The sequence below is a fragment of the Oryx dammah genome, unplaced genomic scaffold (genome assembly GCF_014754425.2).
Source record: "Oryx dammah isolate SB20612 unplaced genomic scaffold, SCBI_Odam_1.1 HiC_scaffold_25, whole genome shotgun sequence".
Lineage (NCBI taxonomy): Eukaryota > Metazoa > Chordata > Mammalia > Artiodactyla > Bovidae > Oryx > Oryx dammah.
Window position 1 is genome coordinate 70,427,171 of NW_024070209.1, and position 14,006 is coordinate 70,441,176.

General features: G+C 48.6%; 2 long non-coding RNA genes across 2 annotated transcripts in view; both read right to left on the reverse strand.

Annotated features, from left to right (window-relative positions):
- Positions 1-215: 215 nt before the first annotated feature.
- LOC120851532 lies at positions 216-3,974 on the reverse strand. The gene is made up of 3 exons (XR_005718347.1): positions 3,930-3,974; positions 633-723; positions 216-267 (listed from the first exon to the last, which is right to left on the reverse strand). It is a non-coding gene; the product is annotated as an uncharacterized LOC120851532 (long non-coding RNA).
- Positions 3,975-8,905: 4,931 nt separating this feature from the next.
- Positions 8,906-14,006, reverse strand: part of LOC120851533 — a 30,942-nt gene continuing 25,841 nt past the window's right edge. Inside the window, exons 3-5 of the long non-coding RNA XR_005718348.1 lie at positions 11,588-11,649; positions 10,251-10,332; positions 8,906-8,955 (exon numbers count right to left, since the gene is read on the reverse strand). This is a non-coding gene — a long non-coding RNA (uncharacterized LOC120851533). The remainder of the gene's footprint in view (positions 8,956-10,250; positions 10,333-11,587; positions 11,650-14,006) is intronic.

Genomic DNA, 14,006 nt, shown 5'->3' on the forward strand with positions numbered 1-14,006 from the left:
TTTGGCAGGACCAAACTGGGGAATATGAGAAGAGGCCCTGTGTTCTACTGGCCTCCAGAGGATACCAGGGGCAGGGGTGTTCTTGGAGGGCCCAGGCCACACTGGTTGCCAAGCTCAGGGCATGATGGCTGCAGGGCTTCGGCGGCCTGCTGTCTTTGGTCTGATGGCCTCCTAGCAGATAGAACAGCCCCCAGCAGAGTTGGATCGATTCTCACCTGGTTCTCTTTCATGTTCCTCACCAGGTCTTTTGCCTGAATCCACAAGTCTCTGCACAGAGGGAAGGGAGCCAAGAGAAAAGTCAGTTAAATACAACTTTGTCAGGGGCTGAAAGCTTGCCGCTTGCCCCAGCCTACGCACAAGGCTCTGAGCAGGAGGCTGCATTGCACCCCTCCTGAGTCCTGGAAGGCAGACACTGACCTGATTTTTTTATTAGGCCCATCAACAGACTAAAGTCAGCACAGGAGACACATTTCGGCTTTAACTTAACACAGATCTTTCTTTTAAAGCCTCTTTGACTCTTCCAGCACCACCACCCTCCCCCAGCCCCCACCCCCATAACATCAAAGCCTCCCATCTATATGCCAAGGACGACAGGGCGCCCAGCCCTGCAGAGAGCCAGAAAAAGAGCTTACTCAGCAGCAGCACGGCCTACCGCTCCTGTCCTGAGGGCGCATATGGGCTTCAGAACAGATGGGCTGAAGTGTCTGATGACATCTGAAAGGACTAAAGAGAGAGCTGGTTTGAGGCTGTGGTCCCGGCAGCCAGTGACCCACTCTGGGGTGAGGTGCCAGGGTCTCCACCCCTGTCCCCAAGCATGACCTGCCTTGGGCTGTGAGGGCCACCGTGTAGCAGGCCCTTCGAAGTGAACAGAGTTGAGAAAAGGAGCATCCACCAGGTGCTGGCCAGCCAAGTGCTAAGCCCCGAGGTGTGTGTGTGTGAAGGGAAACTGAGGCTGGGGGAGGCTACACCAGCTGCCTGAGGGGGCTGGGATCTGAGCCTGAGCACTCAGATCCCGCAGCTCTTCACTGTCCTGCACTGCGTACTCGTTAGGGAAAGTGTGCTGGGATGGGGGACTCGGCAGGCTGCCTCCCTGCCCTCCCTCCTCCTGAGAGCGACAGCAGAGCGGGAAGGCTCTGGGGAGCTCACAGAAGACGTGTCCCAGAGCTGACAGCCAGAGGACTGCTCAAAATAGTGCTGTCAAGACCAGTTAGGCTGTGTCTGGTCCAGAGAGAGGAGAGGGCAGACGGGGAGTGTGTCACGGCAGCTAAGTGGTGTTCCCCTCCCTGGCCCCTCTTTCTACTGTCCCCATCCACAAGTGCCTGGGGCTTTTTGGAGCAGAATCCAAAAGATAGCTTAAGAGGGGCTGCTTTGGAAGGAAGCTAACACTGTGCAGGTAGCAGAGAGAGAAGGGGCAGAGAGCAGGAGTCGTCCACTGGGCTTCGTCTGCTTGGGCAGCCCACTCAGTTACCTGGGGCCACAACTTCTTCATCCTCAACCCAAACTCATGAGCCTCCTTTATGGCGCCCTGACCAGCCCGTGGACGGAGCCCGTCCCCTACGCGTGGTGGGAACCCAGAGCTGAAGGTGACAGGGTCAGAGTGGGTGTATGGGCGTGTCTGTGTGAGAGTGCGCATGTGTGAGTGGGTGGGGGGTGGGGCACTTTCTCTTCCTCACATCAGGAGGGTCTGCGAGGATGAATGACAAAACAGCTTGGTGTTGAAAGTTGTTCAGTCCTGTCTGACTCTCTGCGACCCCATAGACTATCCAGGCCGTGGGTAGCCATTCCCTTCTCCAGGGGATCTTCCCAACCCAGGGATCAAACCCAGGTCTCCAGCATTGCAGGTGGATTCTTTACCAGCTGAGCCACCAAGGAAGCCCAAATTAAGGGCATTTGTAAAACACTGCTTCTTTGTGATCAAACATGGCCTTGGGTCTTTTCACATCAATCTGCCTACTATTTTATTCTAGGGCTGCTGGCAGCTGCTCTGTCCTAGTTACCCCTCTCTGGAGTCAGAACAAAGGACGCGGGCTATGGGGCTGGGCCACCTGGGTTCCCAGGGACTCTGCCACATACTGACCGTGTAACTTTAGGAAGGTCTGTTTACCTCCCTGAGACTCAGTTTTCCCATCTGCACAATGGCACAATGGCTGTGGTGGGTGAGGGGACACAGCTAGACTGGAAGGGCTCTAAGGCTCTGGGGTCGAAGGACAGATGGGCTGAACTCGGGCCTCGATGCCCCTGTAGCACTTTCTCCTGGAAGACCAGTTGCTCCTCTGCGGGCCTGGCTACCCAATATTGCCCCTCCCGGGCCCATCCCTCTTAGCTAGACTGGCTTCACTGTAAGCTCCAGGTGAGTCCTGTCCCGAGGGCACGCAGGTGCACCCTGCCCTCACCGCCCTGCCTTCTGCTGCTCCTCTGGTCAGCGGGGCTCCTGGCCATGCTGTACTTAATGGGGGGCTAGCAGGACTTGTTACCAGGTGGGTCAGGGACCCCCAAAATGGAGACAGACTAAGAAATCAGGTAAAGCCATAGCTGTGCTTACGGTTTCAGGATCTAAACTACACCCCATCTTCCTAGACTCCCCCAGATACAACACTTCATTTCTTTTTTCCTACCAGTTAAAGGTAAACAGGGCCAAACCTAGCCTGCGCTGAGATAGTCACCAAGTCACAGGGGCCCGCTCCTTCTGAACCCTTGACTCTTTGCAAGAGGACCCCCCACCACTTTGGCCACCAATGTCCCCTTACCTGTCAATAAGATCCTGGAGGGCTGGACACCAGGCCTCTGCCTCCCCTGATGGATGGCAAGGGCAGAAGGCAGGACCAGTGTCTTATTTATCCCTCACTTTGCAGGGAGCCTCATAATTCCCAGGTCCTTGGTGACATTCACGGGCTCAACTGACAGGGCACCAATTACCTCACTTGTTATTATGCTCTGCTTGAGTGTCAGCTCAGGAAAGCATTTGCATTGCCACCCGAGTCTTTTCACTCTAATTATGGAGTGAAAAGTGGTATTCTTGCTCTTGGCTTGTGAACACCAGCCATAGGTGACTCTATCCACCAGGCTAATTCAGCTGGCATTAAGGCACTCAGGGGTTTCAGGATGACTTAATCAAGTTGCAAGGAACCTCTGATATTAAGTGGAAAAAAAAAATACTACATATAACATATTCCTAAGCACATTTATATATAAAAGGCCAAAATGTTAATAGTGATTATCTGACTCCTTGCAAATCCATGGACTGTAGATGCCAGGCTCCTCTGTCCATGGAATTCTCCAGGCAAGAATATTGGAGTAGATTGCCATTTCTTCCTCCAGGGGATCTTCCTGACCCAGGGATCAAACCCAGATCTCCTGCATTGCAGGCAGATTCTTTACCATCTGAGCCACCAGGGAAGCCCAATCATTATCTCTAGATGGAGGGATTATGGTTAGTTTTTATTCTTTTCATTTCACTTTGCTGAAGCCAATTGATATATCTATTTTGTAAGTAAGGGAGTTACTACAAAATGAAATGAACTGATAATTGGAGCTGGGTCTTCTCCTGGGTGTGGTGGTGGGGGCAGTGAATGGTGGACAGTTTCCAGATGGAGTGCTGTAAGTCCCGCCTTGGGGTCCTGGGGGAGAAGAAGCCTCGGGATTTTGGCCCAGGCACTCCTGACCCCTCTCCTACATCCCTTAACCTTAACCCCATGTCTCTTGGAGTCTTCTCACTCAGGGACCCTCGGACACATCTCTCATGCCTTCCTTTCAAAGGACATGACTCTTCACACCCTGGCTCCCTCTCTGTCCTCTCAGAATGCCTCCCCTTTCCTCAGGCTCTGCCACAATGTGGCCAGTAGGGCACATCCTCTTTTTTCACCAAAGGGCTGCTGTGTTGGGAGGGACAGGGACAATCTGGATTCCAGCCGTGAAAACATCGAACTCACCAGTCACCACTCCCACGCATGCTTGCAGCTCCTGCTTTTCAGTCCTGCAAGTAGAAGCAAGCACACAACGCCAGCCTGAGTTCGCCGCCTACCGATGCTTGCCCTCAACTGCTGTGGCCTCTTTCACAACAGGCTTCGGCTCAGCATGGCTCTGATTCTGGATTTATCCTTTCTGGAGACAGAGGCACACCTCAGAGGGCAATGGAGCTCCCCAAATGGGGTGAGCAGCTCTGGACCCTCCTCCCCACCCCTCTAGTCTGGTCCCAAGTTGGAAGGGGACACAGACTGCCACATAGAACGAGCCTGACCCTGGTCCAACTCTGCTGGGATCCCCCGGAGCAGAGCACAGAGGCTGGAGGAAGAGCAAGAACCCCTTACTCAGCCCTTCCCGCTGTTCCTCCCTTATTCACCCAAGGGAGCCAGGGGAATTCCTGCACAGAACGCTGGATGAAGAGGCAGAAGTTTGTGTTCTGGTCTCCACTCTTCTGCCTGCCCCTAAGGGAGCCTGGAGCAGGCGTCTCCTCCCTGGCCCTCAGGTCTCCACGCCAATGAAGCAGGGAGACAACAAGAGCTTATCAACCTGGAGGCTCAGCTCAGCCCTGTTGCTCTGGGGTTCCCGAACAATTACCATTCTTGTTCCTCCAGGTCGTGCGCCCCTGAGTCCGGAAGCTGGAAAAGATATGGGGTGTGAGCAGCCCAGCCAGGGAAGGTGGCAGAGCCTGGTCCTGGGGAGACCCCAGCTGCCTGCAGTACACTCCCTCCCACCAACAAAAGGGAATCCCTGGATCCAGAAAATGGCCAGACCTGCCTGCGTTCATTTTTCAGGGAGGGAAGAAAGGATGTTAGATTTTCTCCAAAGCTTGCTGGTCCAACCTCAGGAAATAACAGGTGTAAACAGTTTCTTCAGATTAGAAAACTGGGTGGGAAAGCTTAGACTTAAATGTGTCTCTGTAGAATGTTAACATCCTTCATAGAAACACAATAGGTTGTTTCATTGTGACTTTCCATACTCTAAAATAATTAGAGAATCTAATACACAGTCTAAAATGTGTGTGTTCTGTCTCCCTTGCATAGAATGAAAACTCCAGGAGGGCAGGAATTTGCTTCTGTGTTGTTCTTCATTATATTTCTCAGACCTAGAACAGCATCTGATGCATCATAAGTACTCAATAAATACTCACTCGATACTATTTTTTGAGTGAACAATGTAAGTGTTTGATTGTCCTCTTGGTAAAAGCTGAACCACACAGGACTCAGTTGGAGAGTTTCCCTGGTCATAGGGTTGAGGTGAGACCATGAGAATCTTGTCTTTTGTGAGGTTCCAGAAATGCCTGGGGGCTTCCCAGATGGTGTTAGTGGTAAAGAACCTGCCTGCCAATGCAGGAGACATAAGAGACTCAGGTTCAATCCTTGGGTTGGGAAGATCCCCTGGAGGAGGAAATGGCAACCCATCCCAGTATTCTTTCCTGGAATATCCCATGGATAGAGGATCCTGGCAGGCACAGTCCATGAGGTCACACAGAGTCAGACATGACTGAGCGACTAAGCACAGAGATGCTTGGAATTGTGCCCAGAACACTGAAAGTGCTCAGCACAAATTAGCTGTTGTCAATAGTAGTATTTTCACAGGTTCTGACACCAATTCTCTCTCTCAAAACTCCTAGAAGACTGTGTCTCCAGGTGTGGTGATGACGGGTGATGAGGTACCATCACTACCTTACACCCAGTCTGCAGCTGCTTCCCTTTAAAGGGCCTGCTTGTCCTTCAGGACCCAGCTTCAAAGACAGCCCGTCAGTCTGTAAAAATGGGCCACACCTCTGGCTCCCTCTGGGGAGGGCAGGCAGACTCTCCTCTGACTGGGATGGAGTCCTCTATTCTTTTCAACAAGAGGGAGCTTGAAAAAGTTTTCTGAGGGAAGGTAACACATTAAACAGAAAACCACATGCAAATACAGGTCGGGTGAAATCCTGAGGGAGGCCTGGCTCTGGGGCTGAGGCCAAGGGGTCAGCCTGTGCCTGGCCAAAGTGGACCTGACTGACAGTAGAGGTTTTCCTCAGAAAAGCCAGATGGGGGTGGGAAGGGAAAGGAAGGGAGAGAACGAGAGGAACAAGGTAGAGAGAACATGGGAGAGCTTAGGGAGAGGTCACAGAGGGGAAGGCTGGAACAAGCCCAGCAAACTCCTCTGCTACCATTTTGCCAACCCCTGGCCATTTCCCCCCTGTGCTTGAAAGGTTGTTGTTGAATCACGCAAAGACGCCGGGATTCTTGGCCCCCGGAGAAGAATTCAATCCGGGGCCAGAGAAGAGGATTGATCGCTCAGAGCTTTTGTGTAATAAAGTATTATTAAAGTATAAAGAAGATAGAGAAAGCTTCTGACATAGGCATCAGAAGGGGGCAGAAAGGGTACCCCCCCTGCTAGTCTTCAGCTGGATGTTATATAGTCACTAGCAATCTGTTAATGAAAGAAAGGAATGTCTTAAAATTCAGAATGGCACCAGGCCCCTCACCCATAAGATGCATTTTGGGATAATCTTGGCACCAAATGGTTCATCCTGGGCCATAAAATGATTAACTTGAATCTTGAAGAAGGGCAGATCACCATACAAATAGTTTTATTTACACAGATTAGGGGAACAACATCTGAGTATAACATATTGGTTTGTCAAGTAGGTTGTGAGCCAAGAGGCGGAACCAACTTGAAGACAGAGTTTGGGGTAAATCCATAGTACATTAGCATAGCTTAAGATAAACATTTTCATGAGAAAAAGGCATTGGTTAACTTTAGGTGAAACCAGGTGTCATTATGGCAACACGGTATTTTAAGAGAAACCTCCTTTTAAATCTGTATAGAGAAGGAAAAAATATCGCTAGTTTGTTTCCTCCTGCCACTTAAGAGAGATAAAAATGTCTGACACTTGCAGGCTATTTCCTCGGTTTGGAGACCCCTGGCCTTCCTGCCTGTTACCCTCTCACGCTTTTCACTGGCTGCATGTTCTGTGGCCCTAGAGACACATGACTGAGACACAAGCCTTGGCTTCAAGGAATTTGATAGAGTGGGTTATAACCTCCCTGGCACGGCAAATGTCTGTGGCACTTAGTTAAGAGGGATAAAAGGTCACAGATAGCATACTGCGGTGTAACCCTATTTAGGTCACACACACTTTCTCTCACACACGCACCCTATATATTGAAGTGTGTGTGTGTATGTATATGGCTGTTGAGACAAGAGAATAGGAGATATGACTGAGACCTTCCATTTTTTAATACTATCTACACATGTTTCATTTTTTCATTATAATGAATGTCTGTCACAAGTGTTAGTTTGAAAACAATTTTGATGACTCTGATCTTTAACATTCTGTGAGGAAAAGGAAGTCCAGATTAATTAAACAAGTGCTAGCATCAGTCACAAGTAAGTGCTAGGCTTTGGAAGCTCCAGGAACTTGGAGCAAAAGCACCGGCTTTCCACCTTCCTTCTTTTTCATTTCACTATCTTCCATTATCTTTCCCTATCCTGATGTCTTTCATAAACCAGGCTGAGTTCATGAGAGCTGACTCTCAGGGCAGACAGAGGCAGGCAGCCTCCTACGAACTGTGCTCTTGAGGCTTATCCTGAAGGTTGAGGATAATGATCCGGGGCTGGGAGACCATCATGGACTAAAAGCATCTCCCAGCACCCTGGGCTCCCAGGAGGAGAGAGGGTGAGCTGAGTGACAGCAGGAGCTGTGAGGCTGAATAATTCATGAGTCAAGGAGCTCTCTCAGAGCCAGGACCAAAGAGTGGAAGCCGCTGATTGGTTTAACTTTAGAAACCTGGCTTGGAGTGGAGAGTTCCCTGCAGGGAATTTCCCTGCCTCAGGAAGGAGAATTCGCGGGTCCTCCAGCCAGTGTCACACACTCCCGGCTCTGCGATGTCACCATCAGCACGCAGGGACACACAGGCTCGGCAGCTGCAACGTGCTCCTCGTGACAGAAAATCTCTCTTCTCATTATTCCCACCTCTCCTTTACATCCCTCCCCCTGGGACACCTCCGCCTTCACCCTCATCCATGTGCACGCATGTACACACACACCATCACACGTGCAGGTTTAACCCCACCATCACAAGTAGCAAAGAGCAAGGGTGGGAGCCCTGGCTGCAGATTTCACTGGGCCTGGTCAGTTTTTCTACCGTGAAGTCTTCACCTATGGCCGGCGCTGTGTGCAGGGAAGTGGGGTGGGTTTGCAGCAAGGAGGCAGCCTGGGCCAGGGGCAAGGGTGCAGAGAGCAGCGGCAACACAGAAGATGAGGGAAGGAAACGAGGTGGGCAGAGATGGGAGGAAGACATGGAGGGGAGAGGCGAGGGGGTACTGGTTCAGGTGCGAGGGGTACAGGGCAGAGCTGAGAACACCTGATTAGTGGTCCATGCCGCTGGGACTGCTAGGACTTGTGGGGCAGCAGTGCTGAGACCAGAGCAGTGGGACTGCGGGAAGCCAGGACTGACGGGAAATCACACTGGCTCTGCTCTCCAAGCCTCCGCTTTTCCTGCTTAGCCCTCTCCCCTCTCTCCATCCTTCCCTTATTGCTCCCTTTCTCAGTTCCTGACCACATAAAACAATACCACTTCAAAGTTATTAGCAAAGATGGGTGTATTTTTAAAAATTTGCCAAGCAGGTAAGGACATTTTTCTTCTTTATCTCATAAGTAGATAATTTAAGAGATTGCTTTTAAAATTCTGTGTGATCTTTGGCTTATTTATCAATAGGTTTGATTTACTCATGAGAAAGTTCAAAAGTTTCTTCATCCTAATGTAAAGAGAGTCAGTCACTCAATTTAAAACAACAACATCAACTCAGAACCCTAGATTTTAGGATTTTTCCAGTTCAGAGAATGTTCTCTCTCCCCAAGTGAAACATTCTTCCTGGTTACTAGGAGCTCATTCAAAGAATCCTCAGTCCCAAACCCCGCCTCCCACCTCCATCTCCTTGCTATACTCACATTACCAATGGCTGCCACAAATTTAATATCAGAAGGTCTCAGAGAGTGAACTGCAAAGACAAGAACCCATGTAAGAAGATCAGATCTATGTTTCACACAATGTGGGCCCAGGATGCCAAATGGGAGAAGCAGACCCAAGGTCCTCACCCCAAGGATGCCCCAAGGTCGGCCATGGGAGGGGGAATCTGAAGACCAAGAAGTCATTGGAAGCCCTAAACCTGCTCCAAAGAGGCTCAGTCCTCAGTTGGAGGCCACATTGCTGACTGGTCTCAGGATCTCCAAGGAGGTGTCCCATGGAAGGTTACCCATGGACCTCCTTTCCTTCTCACCTGGTGCTCTTTCTGCCTCTCACTTCCCTCTATCCTTTAACTCTGCATTTCTTGGCCACCATTAATAAGACCCAGGGACAGGGAAGCCTGGTGGGCTGCCGCCTATGGGGTCGCACAGAGTCAGACGCAACTGAAGCAACTTAGCAGCAGCAGCAGCAGCAGCAGCAGCAGCATTAATAAGACAGCAACACAGTAAAATGAAAATCATTTGGGTTCAAAAGGGATCAAGTCGGCTTGGAGGCTTGCCAGAGAACAGGGCTGTGAACAGCCTGTGAACACACATAAATATCAGACACAAGCGGCAGGAAGCCTCCATTACCTACCTGGGTCACCAGCATCCTTAAAATTAGGTTTCCTTAGAAACCACTGATATATTCCTTGGTCATGTTATGGGGGCATTAAGGGTAAGCCTCCTAAAGAAGCCACTTCCTAAGAAGTACGTCGATTTCTTTTTCTAACCACACTTCTTAGATGGCAGAATAGTAAGAATAGCATGCTTAACTGGAAATCCTGGTAAGCCAGTACAATGCAAACGAAGCCATTAAACACAGTCCACAATGCAGCCGTGTAAGATGATAAAGCTGGAGAAGAGGACCAGCTCAACAGCAACATTCATAGCATCCAGGTGTTAGATGAACCTAACCCATTATAGGAAAAAATATGTCTAGAGCAGCCACTGTGGCTACATTACGGGATTGGGAAGTTTCGTGCATAGCCAGGATCCATTCAATCCACAGCTCCTGTGATGTGGTCCACCCACCTGGAGGTGAGCTCCCAGGGGTCACCTTCACCCAGGTAAAACCACCATGGGGCCATGTTGGTTTTATCTCGAATGGTGTGTTGGGCTGTGTCCCTCCATAGAAATGACTGAGGATATCAAAAGAGGAGGGACTGAGAACAGGGAAGAGGGAAGATGTGAACAGCCAAAGGTGCAAGTAGAGTGGGGCTCAAGCCTCTGCCAGCCACACCAGAGAGAAGACGCTGGCCTTCCTGGCTCATGGCTCAGGGTCACGTACCTGAGTTAGAAGGCACACTGGATCCTGGAGAAGGCATATTCTCTGAGTTGCAAAAGAATGAAAAACTCTTCAGGCTCTGCCCCTGAAACCAAATGTCAGAAATATCAACTGCCTTGTAAGGGAACGTTACAGGTCCTGAAAGCTTGACGTAGAGATGACCACGTACTTATTCTATGAGGCTCAAAATCCAGAAGCAACAATTGTCCATAGTCATGCTCTTTCAACCCTTTACCCAGTTCACTTAGTAAAAGGAGCCATATGCCTGTTGAGAACGATTTTAGAGGTGGCAAGTAAGGATGCCTCAGAACAGTGGGGTGGAGAGGGAGGGAGGCAGGATGAAGAATAAAAACCAACTCTTGTGATAATGAGAAAGTTCTGGAGATAGAAAGTGGTGACAGGTACACAACAATGTGAATATATTCAATGTCACTGAACTGTACACTCAAAAATGATCAATTTTATATTATGTATATTTTATCATAATAAAAAGGAAATCATGAAGAGACCCAATATATCTAGACTAAAAAATTTTTAAATCTCTTCTATGGTATTATATTTTTTGTATTATCTACTTTCCTTCTTTAAGTTTGATTGCTTATACAAAAGTGGGTATATGGGGCATTATGTTATTTAAAGCTGGGAATTGGGATAAAGTGGAAATTGGGAGACTCTTGTGTCCCCACTGGAACAGAATGTGTCCTAAGTCCGAGGGGCTGCTGAAAGCAAGTGACGGGGGGGTGGGGGAGGGCTGGTCCTCAAGGCCACTTGGCTGCCTCAGATGCCCGTGTACATCCAAAGCAGCCTCCACTTCTGTGAATCAGGTGGAGGACTTTGGGAAAGGAGATCACATGTATTCTCCCCAGAACCGAGAGTAAAAGGGGAAAGATTCCAGTGGGGGAAAATGTGCAGTAAATTGGTTGCACATCTGTCACTAGGAGACACAAGTTAATTTCTCATGAATTACTGATTTCAGTAAGAGATAAAGCATTTACTTTCAACTCTTATCTTGTAGATATTCTGGGAAAAGCTCACCCAAATGATTTCGGATAACTCACAGCATCTGCTTCAAGGTTCACAGATATAACCAGCCTGTTTATAAGTTTTTCTGGGCATTTCTGGAACTACCTGCTCAGTCTGAAGAGATTTTGAGCCCCAAATTCCAGGAGCTACAGTTATGCTGCCTCCACTCTGCCAGGTAACCTCCCTGTCCCTGGGGAAGCAGCTCACCCAGTCTATACCCCCAAGGCCTCAGGGAAGGCCTGTCAACTTGTATCAAGACTTGGACTCACCCTTCAGCGGGGAAGTCACTACCTCTCCCATGAAGACAAAGCCCTTACCTCTGGCCACAGCTGCTCTTCCAATGTGTTCTCTCCAGGGGAAGTATGGGCCTGGGTCATTTCTAAAAGAAAGCAAGAACTGTCCTGGTTATTTACCTGGAATTAACTCCCTGCTCTAGATTCACAGCTTCCGTGCGTTTCCTCTCCACCCTACCTATTTGCCCTGCTCATTAATGTCCCTTGTGTTAGGAAAGTCCAGGTTCCATTCCTCCAACTATCACCTCCATTGTTTGGGACCCTGTACATCCATTAACGCAGCCTCTTAAGGCAGAATCCCCAGGTTGTGAAGCAAAAGTGTCATCTGGGAGGGGTTAGCAATAACCCTATACCTTGCACAGATACATTATCGCAGATTGCTTTGTGGGTTCCTTAGTGAAGGGCAGAACTCTAGGGGAGAGTGATGTTGGACAAATAACTGCTGTTGTTTGGGGATCCAGGACAAATCAGGGAAAGCGGAGGACATTCTGGACCAGACTGAAGGGTGATGTGAGCTTAAGAGCCAATAGTGGCATTCCCAATAGCCATGACTGTACGTAATAGCTGGACAAGGGCTGTCTTCAGACATCTTACTGAACATGAAATGAAGAGGAAGAAAAGACAGGTGGAGAGACTGCCAAGACACTGTTCTCGTCCCAGCTTACTTCGTGCCAGTCTTTTAAAAGTTAGTTTTTAAAAAATTTTATGTACAATGAGAGATTCACTTTATAAGCCAATGAGTTTCCCCATCAAACCTTTAGCTTTCTAAACCCACAAATAAGGCTGTAGCACAGTAAAGTGAAAGGGAAAGTGAAGTCGTTCAGTCCTGTCCAACTTTGCAACCCCATGGACAGTAGCCTACCAGGCTCTGCGGTCCATGGGATCTCCCAGGCAAGAATACTGGAGTGGACTGCCGTTCCCTTCTCCAGGGGATCTTCCCAACCCAGGGATTGAAGCCAGGTCTCCTGCATTGCAGACAGATGCTTTACCGTCTGAGCCACTAGCACAGTAACAGCACTCTAAATAAAGGAAGGAAAACAATCACCCATGGTGACCAGCACCCCTCTAGCCAAGAGTGGTTTCATGTGCTCACACTCATGTCCACCATCAGGCTCCTGGTCAGTCTCACTTTTCATTCAGTTGTAATCAGTGTGGATGCAATATTATATCCTACAAGCTCCTTTAATGCTGTATCTTGAGCTTTCTTTTTCACACTGATATATAATCTTGATTTTTACTTCAACAGCGTCAAGAAACATTTATGATACTGATATGTAATCAGAGGTCTGACTCCCTTGCTCCCTCTGGCTTCTCTCCATCCAGTTCTCTGTCCAGGGTGCACATTCCTTCAATGGGCATGCCATGCGAGAACCCCCAGACAGCATCAGACAAGGCCAAAGGCAGGCCTGACTTGGGGAGAGGGGACTTGATCTCTTTTCCACTCCAGCCTTCTTCTGCAGTTTTGCTTCCTAACAAGAATTTATCTGGACTTTCATGAGGGTCAAGAGTGTATTTCTATTTCCACGATCCAGCGGATGTTGGCAATTTGATCTCTGGTTCCTCTGCCTTTTCTAAAACCAGCTTGAACATCTGGAAGTTCACGGTTCACATATTGCTGAAGCTTAGCTTGGAGAATTTTGAGCATTACTTTACTAGCATGTGAGATGAGTGCAATTGTGCAGTAGTTTGAGCATTCTTTGGCATTGCCTTTCTTTGGGATTGGAATGAAAACTGACCTTTTTCAGTCCTGTGGCCACTGCTGAGTTTTCCAAATTTGCTGGCATAGTGAGTGCAGCACTTTCACAGCATCATCTTTCAGGATTTGAAACAGCTCAACTGGAATTCCATCACCTCCACTAGCTTTGTTCATAGTCATGCTTTCTAAGGCCCACTTGACTTCACATTCCAGGATGTCTGGCTCTAGGTGAGTGAATCCACCATTGTGATTATCTGGGTCATGAAGATCTTTTTTGTACAGTTCTTCTGTGTATTCTTGCCACCTCTTCTTAATATCTTCTTCTTCTGTTAGGTCCATACCATTTCTGTCCTTTATCGAGCACATCTTTGCATGAAATGTTCCCTTGGTATCTCTAATCTTCTTGAAGAGATCTCTAGTCTTTACCATTCTGTTGCTTTCCTCTATTTCTTTGTATTGATCGCTGAGGAAGGCTTTCTTATCTCTCCTTGCTATTCTTTGGAACTCTGCATTCAAATGGGTATATCTTTCCTTTTCTCCTTTGCTTTTTGCTTCTCTTCTTTTCACAGCTATTTGTAAGGCCTCCTCAGACAGCCATTTTTCTTTTTCTTGGGGATGGTCTTGATCCCTGTCTCCTGTACAATGTCATGAACCTCTGTCCATAGTTCATCAATGTTTAAAAAAAAAACTTTTAATATTGCATTAAAAAATAGTTAGGGATAAACTTGACCAAGGAAGTGAAGAAGG